General features: G+C 38.9%; 1 long non-coding RNA gene across 1 annotated transcript; it reads right to left on the bottom strand.

Annotated features, from left to right (window-relative positions):
- Positions 1–1,511: 1,511 nt before the first annotated feature.
- Positions 1,512–15,104, bottom strand: LOC130161184 (uncharacterized). Its single transcript, XR_008826110.1, has 3 exons — positions 14,469–15,104; positions 14,051–14,181; positions 1,512–4,111 (listed from the first exon to the last, which is right to left on the bottom strand). It is a non-coding gene; the product is annotated as an uncharacterized LOC130161184 (long non-coding RNA).
- Between the last annotated feature and the right edge of the window lie 375 nt (positions 15,105–15,479).

The raw sequence follows: 15,479 nt of genomic DNA, 5'->3' as shown, positions 1-15,479 counted from the left end.
TGTTTTTTGAAATTTGTATATCTTATTATACTATGAGGTTTTTTCAAAATTTTTATGCCTTACTATACTATGATGTTTTTTGACATTTTTATGCCATACTATACTATGACTTTTTTAAAACATTTTCATACCTTATGTTTCTTGAAATTTTTATACCTTACTATACTATGACGTTTTTGAAATTTTCTGCCTTATGTTTTTTTTTGACATTTTCATGCCTTATTATACTATACCATTTTTATGCCTTACTATACTATGACGTTTTTTTGAAATTTTAAGCCTTATGTTTTTTGACATTTTTATTCCTTATGTCTTTTGACATTTTTATACCTTACCATACTATGATGTTTTTTTTTTTTTACATTTTTATGCCTCACGTTTTTTTGAAATTTTTATAACTTACTATACTATGATGTTTTTAAACATTTTTATGCTTTATGTTTTTTAAAATTTTTATACCTTATTATACTATGAGGTTTTTTCAAAATTTTTATGCCTTACTATACTATGATGTTTTTTGACATTTTTATGCCATACTATACTATGACTTTTTTAAAACATTTTCATACCTTATGTTTCTTGAAATTTTTATACCTTACTATACTATGACGTTTTTGAAATTTTCTGCCTTATGTTTTTTTTGACATTTTCATGCCTTATTATACTATACCATTTTTATGCCTTACTATACTATGACGTTTTTTTGAAATTTTAAGCCTTATGTTTTTTGACATTTTTATTCCTTACGTCTTTTGACATTTTTATACCTTACCATACTATGATGTTTTTTTTTTTTTTTTACATTTTTATGCCTCACGTTATTTTGAAATTTTTATAACTTACTATACTATGATGTTTTTAAACATTTTTATGCTTTATGTTTTTCAAAATTTTTATACCTTATTATACTATGAGGTTTTTTCAAAATTTTTATGCCTTACTATACTATGTTTTTTGACATTTTTATGCCATACTATACTATGACTTTTTTAAAACATTTTCATACCTTATGTTTCTTGAAATTTTTATACCCTACTATACTATGAAGTTTTTTGAAATTTTATGCCTTATGTTTTTTTGACATTTTCATGCCTTACGTCTTTTGACATTTTTATACCTTACTATACTATGATGTTTTTTAAACATTTTTGTGCCTTATGTTTCTTGAAATTTTTATACCTTAGTATATTATGATGTTTTTTTTAATTTTTATGCCCTACTATACTATGATGTTTTTTGAAAATGTTTTGCCTTATGTTTTTTGACATTTTCATGCCTTATTATACTATGCCATTTTTATGCCTACTATACTATGACGTTTTTTGAAATTTTATGCCTTATGTTTTTTGACATTTTCATGCCTTATTATACTATGACGTTTTTTTTTTAAATTTTAAGCCTTATGTTTTCTTTATTTTTTATTTTTTTAATTTTTTTGACATTTTTATACCTTACTATACTATCGTGTTTTTTAACATTTTTATGCCTCATTATAGTATGACGTTTTGTTATGTTTTTATGTCTTACTATACTATGGCGTTTTTTTTACATTTTCATGTCTTACTATAGTATGACAATGTTTTTTTATATTTTTATGCCTTACTATACAAAGAAGTTTTTTATGCCTCATTACTCCAAGAAGTTGGTCACAAGGTCCAGGATTTCAAAGCTTTATTGCCAACCTTAAGCACAGTGTAATGTCAGGGAGAGCCAAGGCCAAAATAACAAGCCGGTTGATCCTACTAAGAACAACAACAAAAAAAACACGAATATGAAACTAACAAAAGAAAAGTTTACAATTCTGACCTCCCTGACAATCTCATAAAACAGGAGAAAAAAACAAACTGAAATAAAACAAAATGGCAGCCCTCCCCTACAGGTTTCTTGGTTTCTTCTTACTTACAGAGTTAAACAAATTTTTCAAACAAAAAGTACTGCAGGACACAGAACGTGCATTCACAAATCACACAAACAGGTAGGCAGGCAGGAAACAGGTATCATGGCGGAGAGAGGGTGACATGCAGCCCCTCAGTCCTTTATATAGCCCAGGTGACTAATCAGCTGCAGTTCCACCAATAAGGAGGGAGGATCCAGGGGTGAGGCCTGCACAACAACACACAACTACATTCACCTATGAGGGGGAGAATGTAACAATGACATTTTTATGCCTTACCATACTATGTTTTTTATCACGTTGTTATGCCTTACTTTACTATGACGTTTTTATTTAATATTATATAATGACGTTTTGATGATATACATGCCCCTGTATCAAGAGTGATGTTACCATATATGTTACCTATAAGAGGATATATTATTATGACATATATACATCCTTTCTTTATATGATAGATAGAAGTTTCATGAAACACTCATAGTAAAATATAATTTTATTAAAACAACATGTTTCTTAAAGTTCTATATGCTTGTTAAGGTTTTTCTTAATCATGTCTTATCAAATTTAAACACACATCATATCAACATCACTTTGCCCTGGTTACTGCTAAGGGTGCCAGGGTGCAGGAAGATTTTGGAAGCATTTGAACAGAAATAATGATGACTGAACTCAGCTTTAAGAAAGATATTTTCACCACAGGATGCACTGAAAAACAATATTTTTTGTCAAATATTAAAAGCCAGCAGTAGGATTTGAAAATTGCTCACTTTGGCACCCTCCAGTGGTATCATCAAAAATGGCACTGTGGAAGACAGCATCAAACATGCATACCCCCCCCCCAACATAATTGTAACATAAAAATAATATTTTATCACTCATTTGTATTAAAAAAGCATAGTCACAAAAAACTCAGACATACACCTTTAGATAATAAAGGTAATCCATGATGTTCATATATACTGACTGTGGAGGTTATGGTTACGCAATGCTGTTGGAGGCAGCAGTTGGTGGCACTGTTTCAATGATTCATCAAGTTAGTGGTAGAAGAGAGAATGAAAACAATTCAAATGCTTGGCTTTGCATTATGAGGAACAAAATGCATTTAGCTTGTTTGTTAGGCCTTAAGGAAAAACACCAAAGAGTTTTGGCAAGAAACTGACTATGAACAAGTTTGGTGTTTACAAAAAGCCTTAAAATGTACCTTTGAATATAAATTTCTAACAGCAATAAAAGGTGGTTTGTCATAGCTGCATCGTTATCTAAAATTGATGCACACCCTCCAGCTAATCAGAAGCAAGTATTATCCATGGCCATGATATAAAAGGGACACAATCATCTCCTATTACAACGTGTAATTAATTTGCTGGGATTGTGACAACGGTATAAACATGACTTTTACAACTATGTGCTCTTCTCGTCATGCACTGAATGTAAATTCTGTGACACATTACTGCGTCTGGTAGCATAAAATCTCCCAACACAGAGCTTCTCTATTTCTCTGCAGGAGTTTTCTCTTCACCTGGAGCAAAGCTCATTTCACTGGAAAATTGGCTCTACCACTCCGCTCCCCACTCCCCCATTCTCTCCGCCTGCCTCTCTAAATTCAGCCATTATTGTAGTGCCTTAAGCACTAATCCAATTAGCTATAGGAAGCAAATGGAGCTATCTCTCATTTTAGCTTGTCACCTGCGCAGGGGGCAAAGGGAGGGGAGGCAACGAGTTTTATGAGGATTGTGACTTGGGGGAATAACCGATACCTAGCATGCAAATTTTTCAAGCCTGCAGACGAAGAGTTTTGACATTAAAGTGAACCATCAACAGAAAATGACTTGGCAGTTGGATTAGAGAGGGGACTGTAGTAAAAATGGAAATCACAAACATGGCTACCACCTCATTTTTTTCCCCGCCACAAACACATTTGCTCATGGCACGAATTTTTCTTGTTACCCTTCAACACTTCACTGCTTGTTGATTAAACCTCAACATTTCTCTCCGCTGACTTGTTTGACCCTCGTCAGCGGCCTCAGGTGGACGGTCAGATTCCTGGAACTGTGCTGATCTATTAAACACTGTAAACCTATCTTCAACCATAATGCACTTGCCCCAGGTTGTCCTTGGCAGAAGCCATGTTTCTCAGACTTCTTCACTTAATGCCAGATGGTGTCAGTGCTCACAATCACTGCAAACAGTGTGGGCGGTGAATTCAAAGTGTACCTGCAGCAATGATAAAAAAAAGAGAAAGAAATGACTGAATTAAAATGAGTAAACAAATGGGCTGACGACCACTTTACAGTTTCGAGGCACCATGAAAAACAACTATTTTAGACCATTAGTGGTCTGTATGTGTCAGTATGTGGATTTATTACAGCACAAATCAGCTTCTCTCGGTGAGTTGTGACCACCAATAAGAGGATAAACTACATAAAAGTTGTGGGTAATTTGATTCGAGTAAATCATCTCGCTGAAATGGGTGTTACTAAATAAACCTGACTCCACGTTTGAAGATTTAGAACTACCTAGTCCTCTCACTTCGAATATTACATGAATGTCAGAACTCGGTTTGTCTTTTATATTACAACAGATTAGGACAGATTATCATGTGAATGTAGAGTATGCACAGCTTTGATATTTGGGGTATAGGCTGTGAGCTTGCCACTCCCCAAAGGGAAAGTCAACACAGCAAGGAATAGGGAGTGACAATGACATGGCTAATATGCTAACTTCCTCCACTTTGGACTCTCCATGTCTACAGAGGATATTACTGTCTGTACAGTTTGTAAATGTCTAAAATAAATAAATAAATAAAATTCTCATTTTGTAAAAAGCATAATTACGACTAAAATTGTCAGACAAAACCCAATTATAGTCTTGACTTTGATGCTCATTTTCAAATTGGCAGACGATGCTTATTTAACCTGAAAATGAAAATACAAACTGGGTTTTGCAACTGAATTTCAAATTGATAATAACGGTCGCTCGTGTCACACAAGGACTTGCCACTTTGCATTTTTATTGTAGAAAAAATCTTTGCAGGAAACATGTCAGTCAGTAATCAAAACCAGCGGTCAGGCCACGACTTGTGTGTCTGTATAAGAAAAATAAAACCACACACACATCATCAGTCTCACCATCCTGCCACGTGTATATTGTATGAGAGAGTTTGGCCTTTTTCCATCTTTGCTACATGCGAAATGGAAAAAAAAAAAAAACACCTCAACTCTGCATGGTGTGAGGACAGAGAGGACATTTCCTTGGTGACAAAACTGATGTATTTTATGTTTGCCCGCTGCACATTCCCTTTTTGGTTCTCTGTTATTTTTGCATGAAGGGCTGGTGAGACATTTGTAGCTTCGTCCTGCTCTGACTGTCGCCAAAATCCTCATATACACTGGCAGACCTTGCCTGTGGTGCTGCCTGCCTTTCTGACACCCCAGTGCCCTGTCATGATGACAGTTCTGCCTTTTGCCCTCTCTGAGCCTTTGTAACAGGGTATAGCTTGTGGTGAATTGAAACATGATGAAATGGACACGGAGCTGGACCTGGACTGCTGGTGGTTTAGTCTCTGTTTTAACTCGGGGAACAAGGCTGCAACTGCTCTGCAGAGGTCAGGTGGGGGTACTTCCACTCTCTACGTTATATTGAAGCCAGCACTGTTCATTTTCTAGAGTAACATCTATTGCATCTGAATGTGATGAAAGCTTATCTTAGGTTTTGTTGACTTTCTACAATATGACAATTAGAAAGATCAATCAAATGTACTGTGAAACAAAAGACACCTGTTTGATAATGAATGACACCAAAGCTAGGCGTAGGCTCGCAGCCGTCCCCAGACTGAGCATTAGCGGGAACAAGGCAAATTGTCATAAGTGACTTATCAAAAGCCGTCGGCTATCAAACCTCTATCAGAGGCTGCGCTTACATAACGCAGCAGATGCTACCGCGGAGTTTCTTCATCAGAAAGGATGCAGTTTGTTTGCAGATCACAAATTCAACTGTAGAGCTGTGTCAGACTTCCAAAACGAATGCGTTCACTTCAAAAAGGGGAAGCTTCCCGTCTTATTCTGTGACATTCTCTGTTGTGTCGAGGAGAGAATGGGCCCACCAGCTGTACGCAGGACAACCCCCCCCCCCCCGTATCCATGTTATTGATGTCTTCGGAGAGACAGGAGGATGAAACAGAGCGGACTAATTGAGATAAAGTCCACCCCCTACCTGTGTGAGCTGCCATTCTCTTGGCTGAAGACGCTTACTGTAGGTAATTACAGTGCTGGAAAGCACCAGTCTCGCAAGCTAATGTGCAATCACAGGTTGGAACCTGACATTAAAGAGAATCTTACCATATCTGCTTCACATAAGCGTCCTTGTAAATATGAGATCACTGTGTTCTTGCTGTCTCCCTGCAATCACTCATTTCTGCCCCTGTTGTTTTGTAATTGGACTTTGCAGAGGGGGGGGGGGGGGGGGGGGGGGGGGGGGGGGGGGTTCTTTCACACCACACAATTAATGCACAAGCAGCAACCAAATCTACAAAAACCAAACAACATATTTTTCAAATCACCTGGAATATGTAACTTCCTGTTGGTTATTCTTGTGACAGCGTGAAGGACTCTGCATACGCAAAGAAAACGGCTCTTAATATTTGATTGCTGTCTGAAAATGTATGACTCCAACAGCAGAAGGTTACACAGTCCACATCAGCAGGACATTAAATTATTTAGCGTGAGCTGAATGTTAGTATGACAGTGATTAACAGATGTCTAAATCTGGCCGGGGATAATAAGTGCCCCTGTCGTGTAATGTCATTTTTGGCACAATTCATTTATTCGTCTTTATTGTTGCCTTTAACCTCATTTCAGCCACTTTTTCTCCCCCTTTTTTTGTTTTTTTGTTTTTTTTGTTCGTATTTCTGATGAAACACACAAGACTAGCTGTTTATTCAGCAGCCACAAAGCAAACACTCAGAGCTGCGATCAGCGCAGCAGCCTTACAGGACTAACAACGTAAAAATGTTTACGAGGTTTTGTATGCAGTGAGGCGCAGCTCAGTAGGTGTATATGGATCCCTTGAGCTCCCTAAACAGTCACCGGGGCTTTGTAGAGCTCATCATCCCGGGATTTTCACTGATGCAAGCCCTTTGTAAAAAAAAAAAAGAAAAAGAAAAAAGGGTAAGCTCACCCACAGTGCAGAATCACAATACACACCCATGACATGTTCCACGTGTGTGTATAATCGCAAATATTGAATAGAAGCTGCGTGCAACGGTTCATCTTTCACATCAGTAAATAAAGGAAGATTTGTCTGTGTTTGTATAATGTATTACATTATATTACGTAATTTCGTCTCCACAAATGTCTTTAGAATCACAGACAAAACAAACACGTATTCCTGCCTCAAGACAAGAGGCGGTGACGAACACCTGTGTTGGCACATTAAACATGTATCTACGCTTTAAAGCTTTTCTGTGAGAGGACGTCTCTAAGGCAACCACTTCGCCTAGAGAAACTGCACCGTAGTGTAGATGCTCTGTCCTCCAGAAGTCTCTAGAAGTCTTCTTCAGCTTTAACAAGAAACAAACCAACAAAACAACAGTTGGTGCAGGTAGTCGGGCTGTTATGAACCATGTTTTTAAATATCATCTGCAGCAACGACTTACTTCATCACCAGTGATGTTCAAGTTAAAACTTAGAAAACTTGTTGATTTGATGATTTACAACCTAAGATGTGTTCACAGCGCTTGAGCTCTAAAGAGAATATTTAAAAAAAAAGCTTGAAAAACATAAAATAAAAGTCACTAATTGGAAAGGGACATCAAAAGCGGCTTCAATAACAACAGCAAGGTCTTCAGCCTGCAGCCAAAACAATGTTAAGGGATCTGAAAATTTCATAATCTGAACAAACATCAACCAGCTGGCTTTGTTCACGAAGCCTCGACCGAATCTAAGTCAAAAATAAATCTTTAATTTCATGACTGTGAAGAAATAACAGCTCTGAATTCTGAGACAGAAACAGCTGGCTGATGGTGAATGTAGATGAGGCAGTTCATAGTTGTTTCCTGCAAATTTCGTGTATCCTACAGGGAGAATGGTTTAAGATAAATTAATTGCCTCAACGGGTGGCTGAACTGCGGCTGCATCAAATGTAACACAGACAACTGGGAATTCATGATACCTGGCTGAGTTCAGCAACATTTTGTAAGACACTGGCAGCAAAAGGGGATTGTTTGTCACTCTAGATAGACTGGGGAAATAACAGACCGCCTACAGTTTCATTTCTAACTGAGCGACTGATTACCGCAGATAACAGTGATGGGTCAAGAGAAAAGATGAGAAAAAAAAGAAAAAGAGGGACGAGCCCTTCTGTGAAGTTCGACCTTCACCTGATAGCAGGAGCAGTGTGTGGACTGCTGGCACCAGTAGCTGCAGATTCAGCAGCCAAGCTACTGCAAAAACAAACAGTTTGTGGCTCCGGCGGCCGGAGCTCCAGCAGGGACGCCGGCGAGGGCGGAGGGATTGTTCAGCTGGTGGGAGCGCCACGGCTCAAAAACGCTGCAAGCTCAGGCGCTGACACATTGGTCTGGGCTTCAGTGGCTGCAGTTCTTAGAGATTCTATTAAGGCGGCAACAAATCATCACTGGTAAGAAAAAGAAAAAGAAAAGTAGTTTCTCACCCATATATAAGTGAGTAAGTCTTTTGATCCGGATGGAAACAAAAAATATTTGGTCAAATATAAAGTAATTATATAAAAACGAAATCTAATTATATTTAGGCTAAAGACAAAAACAGGATTTGGCTTTAAGGTTCTAGAAATAGGTCTGAGACCGTTTTGCTCGAGGAGCTTAAAGCTGCAAAATTTGCATTATCCAATCCTTTAAAAATCACTTCTCAAAATTCATTTGTGCTTTTCAAAAGCAGCAGAAGAGGCTGCAGGCACAGAGAATAGATGGTCAATGCTTCAACCGGAGGCTTCGCTGAACCTCAAATTAATTCAAAATTCCAACAGTCAATGAATGTAACGTAAAAAAAGGTACAAGGCTGAAAGTCAAGACAAAAAGTGGCCTGGTCACCACCAACATTTAAAACCGTGAAATAATTAAAAAGGAAAAGCCACAATTCGTGGGAAAATCTATGCAAAGATTTTCACATTTAATTCAACTTTAGTAAACGGAGGTGAAGGAGCTATCTTAGCTTTTTAGCCCACTTTTTATTTTAACCTCCTCTGTTCAAATAAAGACTATTCCACAAAAGAACAATGGTTTATACACATTTATTAGACAGGAGTCAGAGGTACAAATAAGTCTTTTGAACAAACAGTAACTCGGTACCTTTCCCCTCTTCAAGAACTCCTATTGAGCTCCAGCAGTTCAGCCAGCTGTGAGTAACGGCACCGTGACACCGAGCTTCTTTAACCAAATCTTTTCGACATGCAGATTAATTTTGCGGTGCCCTTTCTAAGCTTTAGTAATTCTCTTCAGTCGGTATTAAAGAAACGAGTTTAGGCTTTTTTGTACAAACAGGAAGTAACACAAGACGATCAATCTGCCAATTTCACTTATTTAAAATGCTAAAAGTTTTTCTTTAAGTTTTATTTGACTTTTTTTTAATAAGCTGTTTCACCACCATGTGTAATTTGTTTGAGTTTCTTTTTATTTTTCTCTTCGTTCGCTCAGAAACCAGGAATATTCAGCGTGCATAATTTTGCCAAACGCGAATGCACCGAACTACTTTCAGACTTAGCGTGGCGCAGGGATTCGGGACACTGTGTACGGTACATGAGCGACACACCTAATCTGACCGAGGGGTTCTGCAGGGACGCCGTGAGTTCTGGAGAGGCAACAGCGAAGAAGAAGAAGAGCAGAGAGACGTTTAAATAGGCCGAACAGCAGGTGTAGCAACTCATCAATAATGAGCCTCAATTACCAGAAATACCAGTCCCACAAAGAGGGCAGGTCCCAGAGCCTCTACCTCTGACACACGCCACCACATTTTCAACCTTTAACTGGCTTCATCACATTCTGTTGTCCTTTTTAAATCCTGTATTAAGCATCTAACTTGGTTCATTACTTCAATTAGTTTATTGGTTTTTAGTGTAACCCTATGAAGCATTTACTGCGTGCAAGGGTTAGGAGAAATAAGACAAGAAAGTGGTGTATTCTGTGTGTGAGCATCCCACTATACCACACACACACACACACAAGCATGCACACACACACACACACACACACACACACACACACACACAATTGTAGTTGGAACATTTTCAGGCTGCAAGCTTTTAAAGCTTTTTAAATTAGAGCTGGTTCATCCCCGCTGTTATGATGAAGAAAATAAAAATGCCCAAAAGCTATAGTCATGGCACATTGTGTCAGTGTCTAGTGCTGGATGATCATTTCGCTTAACATGAGTAATTATCATGTTCAACATGACTAATTTAATTGAACATAAATTAGTATGGTCTTCCTCAGGCATCACACTCAATGTTCATTTACATTTAAAGCCAAATGTAAGTCCCCAGACAGATAGACAGATAAACAGACAGATAGAGGGATAAACAGATAGATAGATAGATAGATAGATAGATAGATAGATAGATAGATAGATAGATAGATAGATAGATAGATAGCAGTGTTCTTCAGGCATCTTTAACATGGTTACATACTGCATCCATTTAGCAATATTGGGATCAGGATGTACAATCTTATAAATCTTAATTCATAACCATTTATTCTGCTGCGTCTACATACTGTAACTGTACTTGCTCATCTACGAAGGTGTGGGCTGAAAGAGGTGAAATAAATGTCAAACGCAATGTTGTGTCAGTCATCTTAGTCCAAATGTCAGCCAGGCTTTCTCCTGATAAAGAAACAGAGTTATCAAACTGCCTCCTATTGCTGCTGCCATGGTGACAGGAAAGTATAGAGAGGGTGAATCAGAGGCAAGTGATAAGGCTTGAAAATAGATGTTACCTCTGCATCCGCGCTTTGCTGTTGTGTTATGAAATCATCCATATACCTAGGCCCAGCGTGGCTTTAAAGATGCTCCTGTATTTGTTTGGGGAAAAAAAACCCTCTACAATCTGTGGTGTTATGTTGCACCGAGCATCTCCCAAATGTCCGCCTTGCAAAAGCAACCTGGTTTTTCATGCTGCATTTTTTTGCTTCATACAATAGGATTTGAGGGGATTTCACTGTGTCCAAGAAAGGCTGAACCTTAAACCCATAGTGGACCACTTAATCCTTTGAGTGGAAAGCAAAAAAGGAAACAAAGCCTTAATTCTCAGGTTTACTGACAGAAAATATAATAGGTCAAAAATAATTCCTCTACCCACTATATAGAGAATAACTATAAATATAACTATATATATATATATATAAGAAATCAAGGCTTTCAGGTATCACATCGACATTCTGTGTGTGAGCCCTTCACTATTTCTGCACAGGAAATAAACTCACTACCATATATATATATATATATATATATATATCCTTTTCATCAAAGTTTTAACATTAAAGTCTTAAACAGGATTTCTGTAGGATGGAGATCGCATCAAGATAAACTGTTAAACAATGACAGTTTAATTAACTGTGCAACCCACCAGAAGTTAAACACTGATGATACAATCACACATGAATTTGCTGTAGTGGGAGGATTGTTATTTTAAATATTCAGACAAAAAGAAAAAAGAAAAAGCCTGACGCTCTAATCACTGCACTGTTTCTAGTCGAGTAATTGTGTTTGTTGTTAAGAGCGCCCGAACAACAAAGCCAATATTTCAACATGTATGCTCTTCTCCTCTCGCTCACTGTCCTTCCTACACTGTTACTCTGCCCCATTGTTGCTGTTAATGTTCACGTTCACGCGCAAGCACAGCGACTGAAGTTTACAGCGGCCTCTCTCTACGACTTTGACAGGAATTAAGTGTAAACAGCGCTCTCATTCTCTCAGTCGTTCCAAAGTCATTCCTCTTGGCAATTTATTTGTTTGAGCCTAAAGCTTCTACCGAGAAAATATAACAGTAAATATGTTGACAGAAGTAGGAAAGCGTGGATTTGCTGTACAACACGGAGCAAAAGGCTTTAGAGGAGTTTGTGAGAAGAGCCAGAGAAAGAAACACATACTCTTTAATGATTGTCGAACGAATGTGTGCCTGTCGCTGTTGGATGAGGCTCATACTGATTCTAATGTGAGGTGTGAATTCAGCCTGAGACCACTGTCACATTTCGTCTGTGTCTGTCCCACTTTGTTCCCTTTTTGCTTTTAAAAGGGTCACCTCAAATTACATATTTTCTCACCTTGCTGGTACGTAACCCACGCACATAGTTCTGGTTTAACTGCTCCACGTTGTTCGAAATGTAAAATGAGTCTCCCCGAAATTTCCTCCTGCACCCCAATATATTGGAGGTGAACTGAATTTTACTTTTGATGCTCACCAGCATTGAACAATGTAATTTCTACACAAAATGCTATTGCTACATAGCCAGAATTACGATTAACAGCTGTTTTCGTACCAGTCCAGAGGAAACGGTGCAAGTTCGGCATCAAACTTTGTTCCTTTACTCGCTAACAGCTGTTTCCAGCGGTGGAAAGCCACCCTCTTGTTTTGCTTCCATTTCTATTGCTTATTTTCTTCTACTGAAGTTAGCATGCTAACCAGCTAGCCCTGGTCCGGCGACGCCACCTGGTCACTTTCAGATAGTAGCGTCCAGTCATAGCGCTGCTCAGAGGGCGTGATGTCATCTCTTGTATTGTAAACGCAACGATGACCGAAGCTCTCGGCAAGGTGAGCAAACAGCTGTTAATGCTAACGTTGGCTACATAGCAATAGCAAACCTTAACAAATAGCTCCTTTAAAATGTTTGACAGTGTGTGTCGGAGTCATGTGATACGTTGACTCGACCTCCGCCCAGAGACATTGTGTGAGAATATAAACCAGCATTCCCTCTATTCAAAGGCAAAAGTAAATATCTGTGTGAATCTTTTGTGTCAGTTTCAACTTCGGTGAACTTTCACAAGCGATGGAGCCAGAGAGTCCCACACACACAAAGCTATGGGTTAGTAGCTGTGTTGTACCATCCACTTTTACTTAACCCTCTCATATAAATACACCCGATACCCCTTTCAAATCTGAAAAGATTCAAACTGTCATTTCCTTTTTGAAAACACGCCTACTTAAACGGCATGTGGAGAGCACAGAGCCAAGGCTAAAACCTGTCAATTCCTGCAACGCATTTGCTCACGCATTCACACCAATGTATTTTGCTCTCCAGATCAAACCCAAATTAAATTATAAAACACAAGAATGCAGAGCTGATTGCTGTCTAATTCAAGGCACCAGATTAAAGCTGATTTATTCTGCATTACTGTACACATACTGCATAATGACGGAGCAGGAAGCGGAGCGCGATAAAATCTATCCTCTCACTCTGAACACTCAGTTCATCACTGCATATTTATTTCCCCTCTCAGCCAATATGCACACACGCTTTCAGTGTTCTCGCATGCCTATAGACAGTGGTAGCCTTTCAGTCAGCTGTAATACATTTCTGTATGGACCAGAGTGAAAGGTTTAAAAGCTGCACTTCTGTTCCCACGGCATGAAAAGGACTTTAATTCAGTGAGTGAGCAAATGCAGAGTGGGGTTTTTTTTTAATCTGTGTCATATAGACGAGTGATAAATTAACAAACAAAAACAAAATGCAGACGCTTCCGCACAGGTGCACTGCAATGGTATAATTAAGCAGTTAACATCCCATCATGCTTTGGGGCAGTTATAAAAATGCTGATCAGAGCCATTTGGTTATGATTTTGGATCAAGACGGCAAAAGGGAAAAAAATCTCAGACAGATCGTGATCAGACGGTGACAGAAAGATCTGTCAACAGCTGCATGCAGAGGGATATTAGAGGTTGCATTGTGGATAAAACCAGTTCAGTGGTGCAAAAAGCATCAGCACTGATCTACAGAGAGGTGGAAAAAGGCGATCTGGTCAGATGAGTCATCCCTCAACATATTCTCCACAGCTGTGGCTCTCTGTTGGGGGGGGGGGGGGGGGGGGGTCACTGTGCTGGACGGTTTGGCTCCACTTGTCCCCTAAGAAGGAAAGGGGGGGGGGGGGGGGGGTCACTGTAAATCAATACAGAGTTGTTGTGAGCGATCACCTTGATCCTGTGATGAAACTCTTCCAATCCTGATGGGAGTGGTTTCTTCCAGGACGACGACGCTCCCCATCCGCAGGGCAACAGGGGTCACTGGTGCGCATCAGTCACCACATCTCAACACAACTGAACACCTGTGGGAGAAACAGCAACTTTAGTCAAGAAGTGATTTTAATGCATTTTGTGTCTTATTAAAAAAAAAAAAAAGAAAAAGAAAAAGAAAAGAAGAATAAGAGGAAGAAAAACTAGGCCTTTTGTCTACACTGCATTTTCTCTTATGAATGCCAATTAGATATCTTCAAAGGCTCTTTTCATCTTAAACAATAACATGACCTTGAAGAGCCTCACATTTATAAAAAAATATATAAATAAAAAGGTTTTTCAAGCTGCACATGTGGTTGTGGGAAATGGCAAAGGTCACCTGCGCTTGTAGCTGCTCTGCCCTCTGATTTGTTCAGCCGTGTTAACAGGCTGTGTTTGCCTCTTCGGAGATCAAAGGTGTGCGACTCCTGTCTGTGCGAGGACGGCGTTAAGAGCACAGAATCCGGCCCACTAATCCAATTAACTACCGTTTGTTCAGGTTGTGATGTCCCCGAGCCAAAAGTGCGAGGATGAAGGTTGTGGCGTCGTCGCTCTGCAGCAGCAGCAGGAGGAAGAGGAAGAGGAAGAGGAGGAGGAGGAGGAGCTGGAGCCTGATTAGACTGATGTGTCCTCGCTCGATGCACGGCCAGCCAAAATTGAGCTTATGAGCATATTTACAGTGAGCGCACAAGGCAACCAGCAGCTCAATTATTCAGCATACGGAAGAGATGTAATGACTTTCTCCGGTTATTAATGACCCACGCCTGAGCTTATTTATGAAAGGATACTTGTGTGTATTAGGCAGAAGATGAAGGAGCGTGAGATTGAAGATGTTCGCCTTTATAGTGAATCAGGCTTCAGTCCAAACAAATAGATTGCCTCTTTAAACTTCCTCCTGTGTACATAAAAGCTATTTTGGTTCCAATTTCAGAAGCAAGATTGCCTAATTTTAATAATTCTTGAAATATAAGCTATTACTTTCCTTTTATTTTCTGCTGTAAGCCAACTTTTGATCAGTTGATACCAAATGATTCTACATCAGTTTGCGCGCTCACACAGCTCTCTTTCTGAGAGGGAAAATAAAAATTTATGTATAACTTTGACCTCCAATTATGGATAACAGTGGCCTCCCTTTGAGTAACAAGGGCTGAAAGGAGTTTAACACTGCATATGCAAAAGTGATTCACAGAATGAGATGAAACCTTGAAACTTGGCGTCCTTGCATTAAAAGCAGGGGATGCTAAAAAGGTAGCATGTTCAAAACTACACTAATGAAGAGTGGTGGAATGAAAGCAAAGTTTTCCTCAAGGCCTGAATCCCTGCGTGACTCTGAAAATATGTTTTCATCTCA

The sequence above is a fragment of the Seriola aureovittata genome, chromosome 20, assembly GCF_021018895.1.
Source record: "Seriola aureovittata isolate HTS-2021-v1 ecotype China chromosome 20, ASM2101889v1, whole genome shotgun sequence".
In the NCBI taxonomy this organism is placed as follows: domain Eukaryota; kingdom Metazoa; phylum Chordata; class Actinopteri; order Carangiformes; family Carangidae; genus Seriola; species Seriola aureovittata.
The sequence above is the reverse complement of the archived record's forward strand: the minus strand, read 5'-3'. Positions and strand labels throughout refer to the sequence as shown.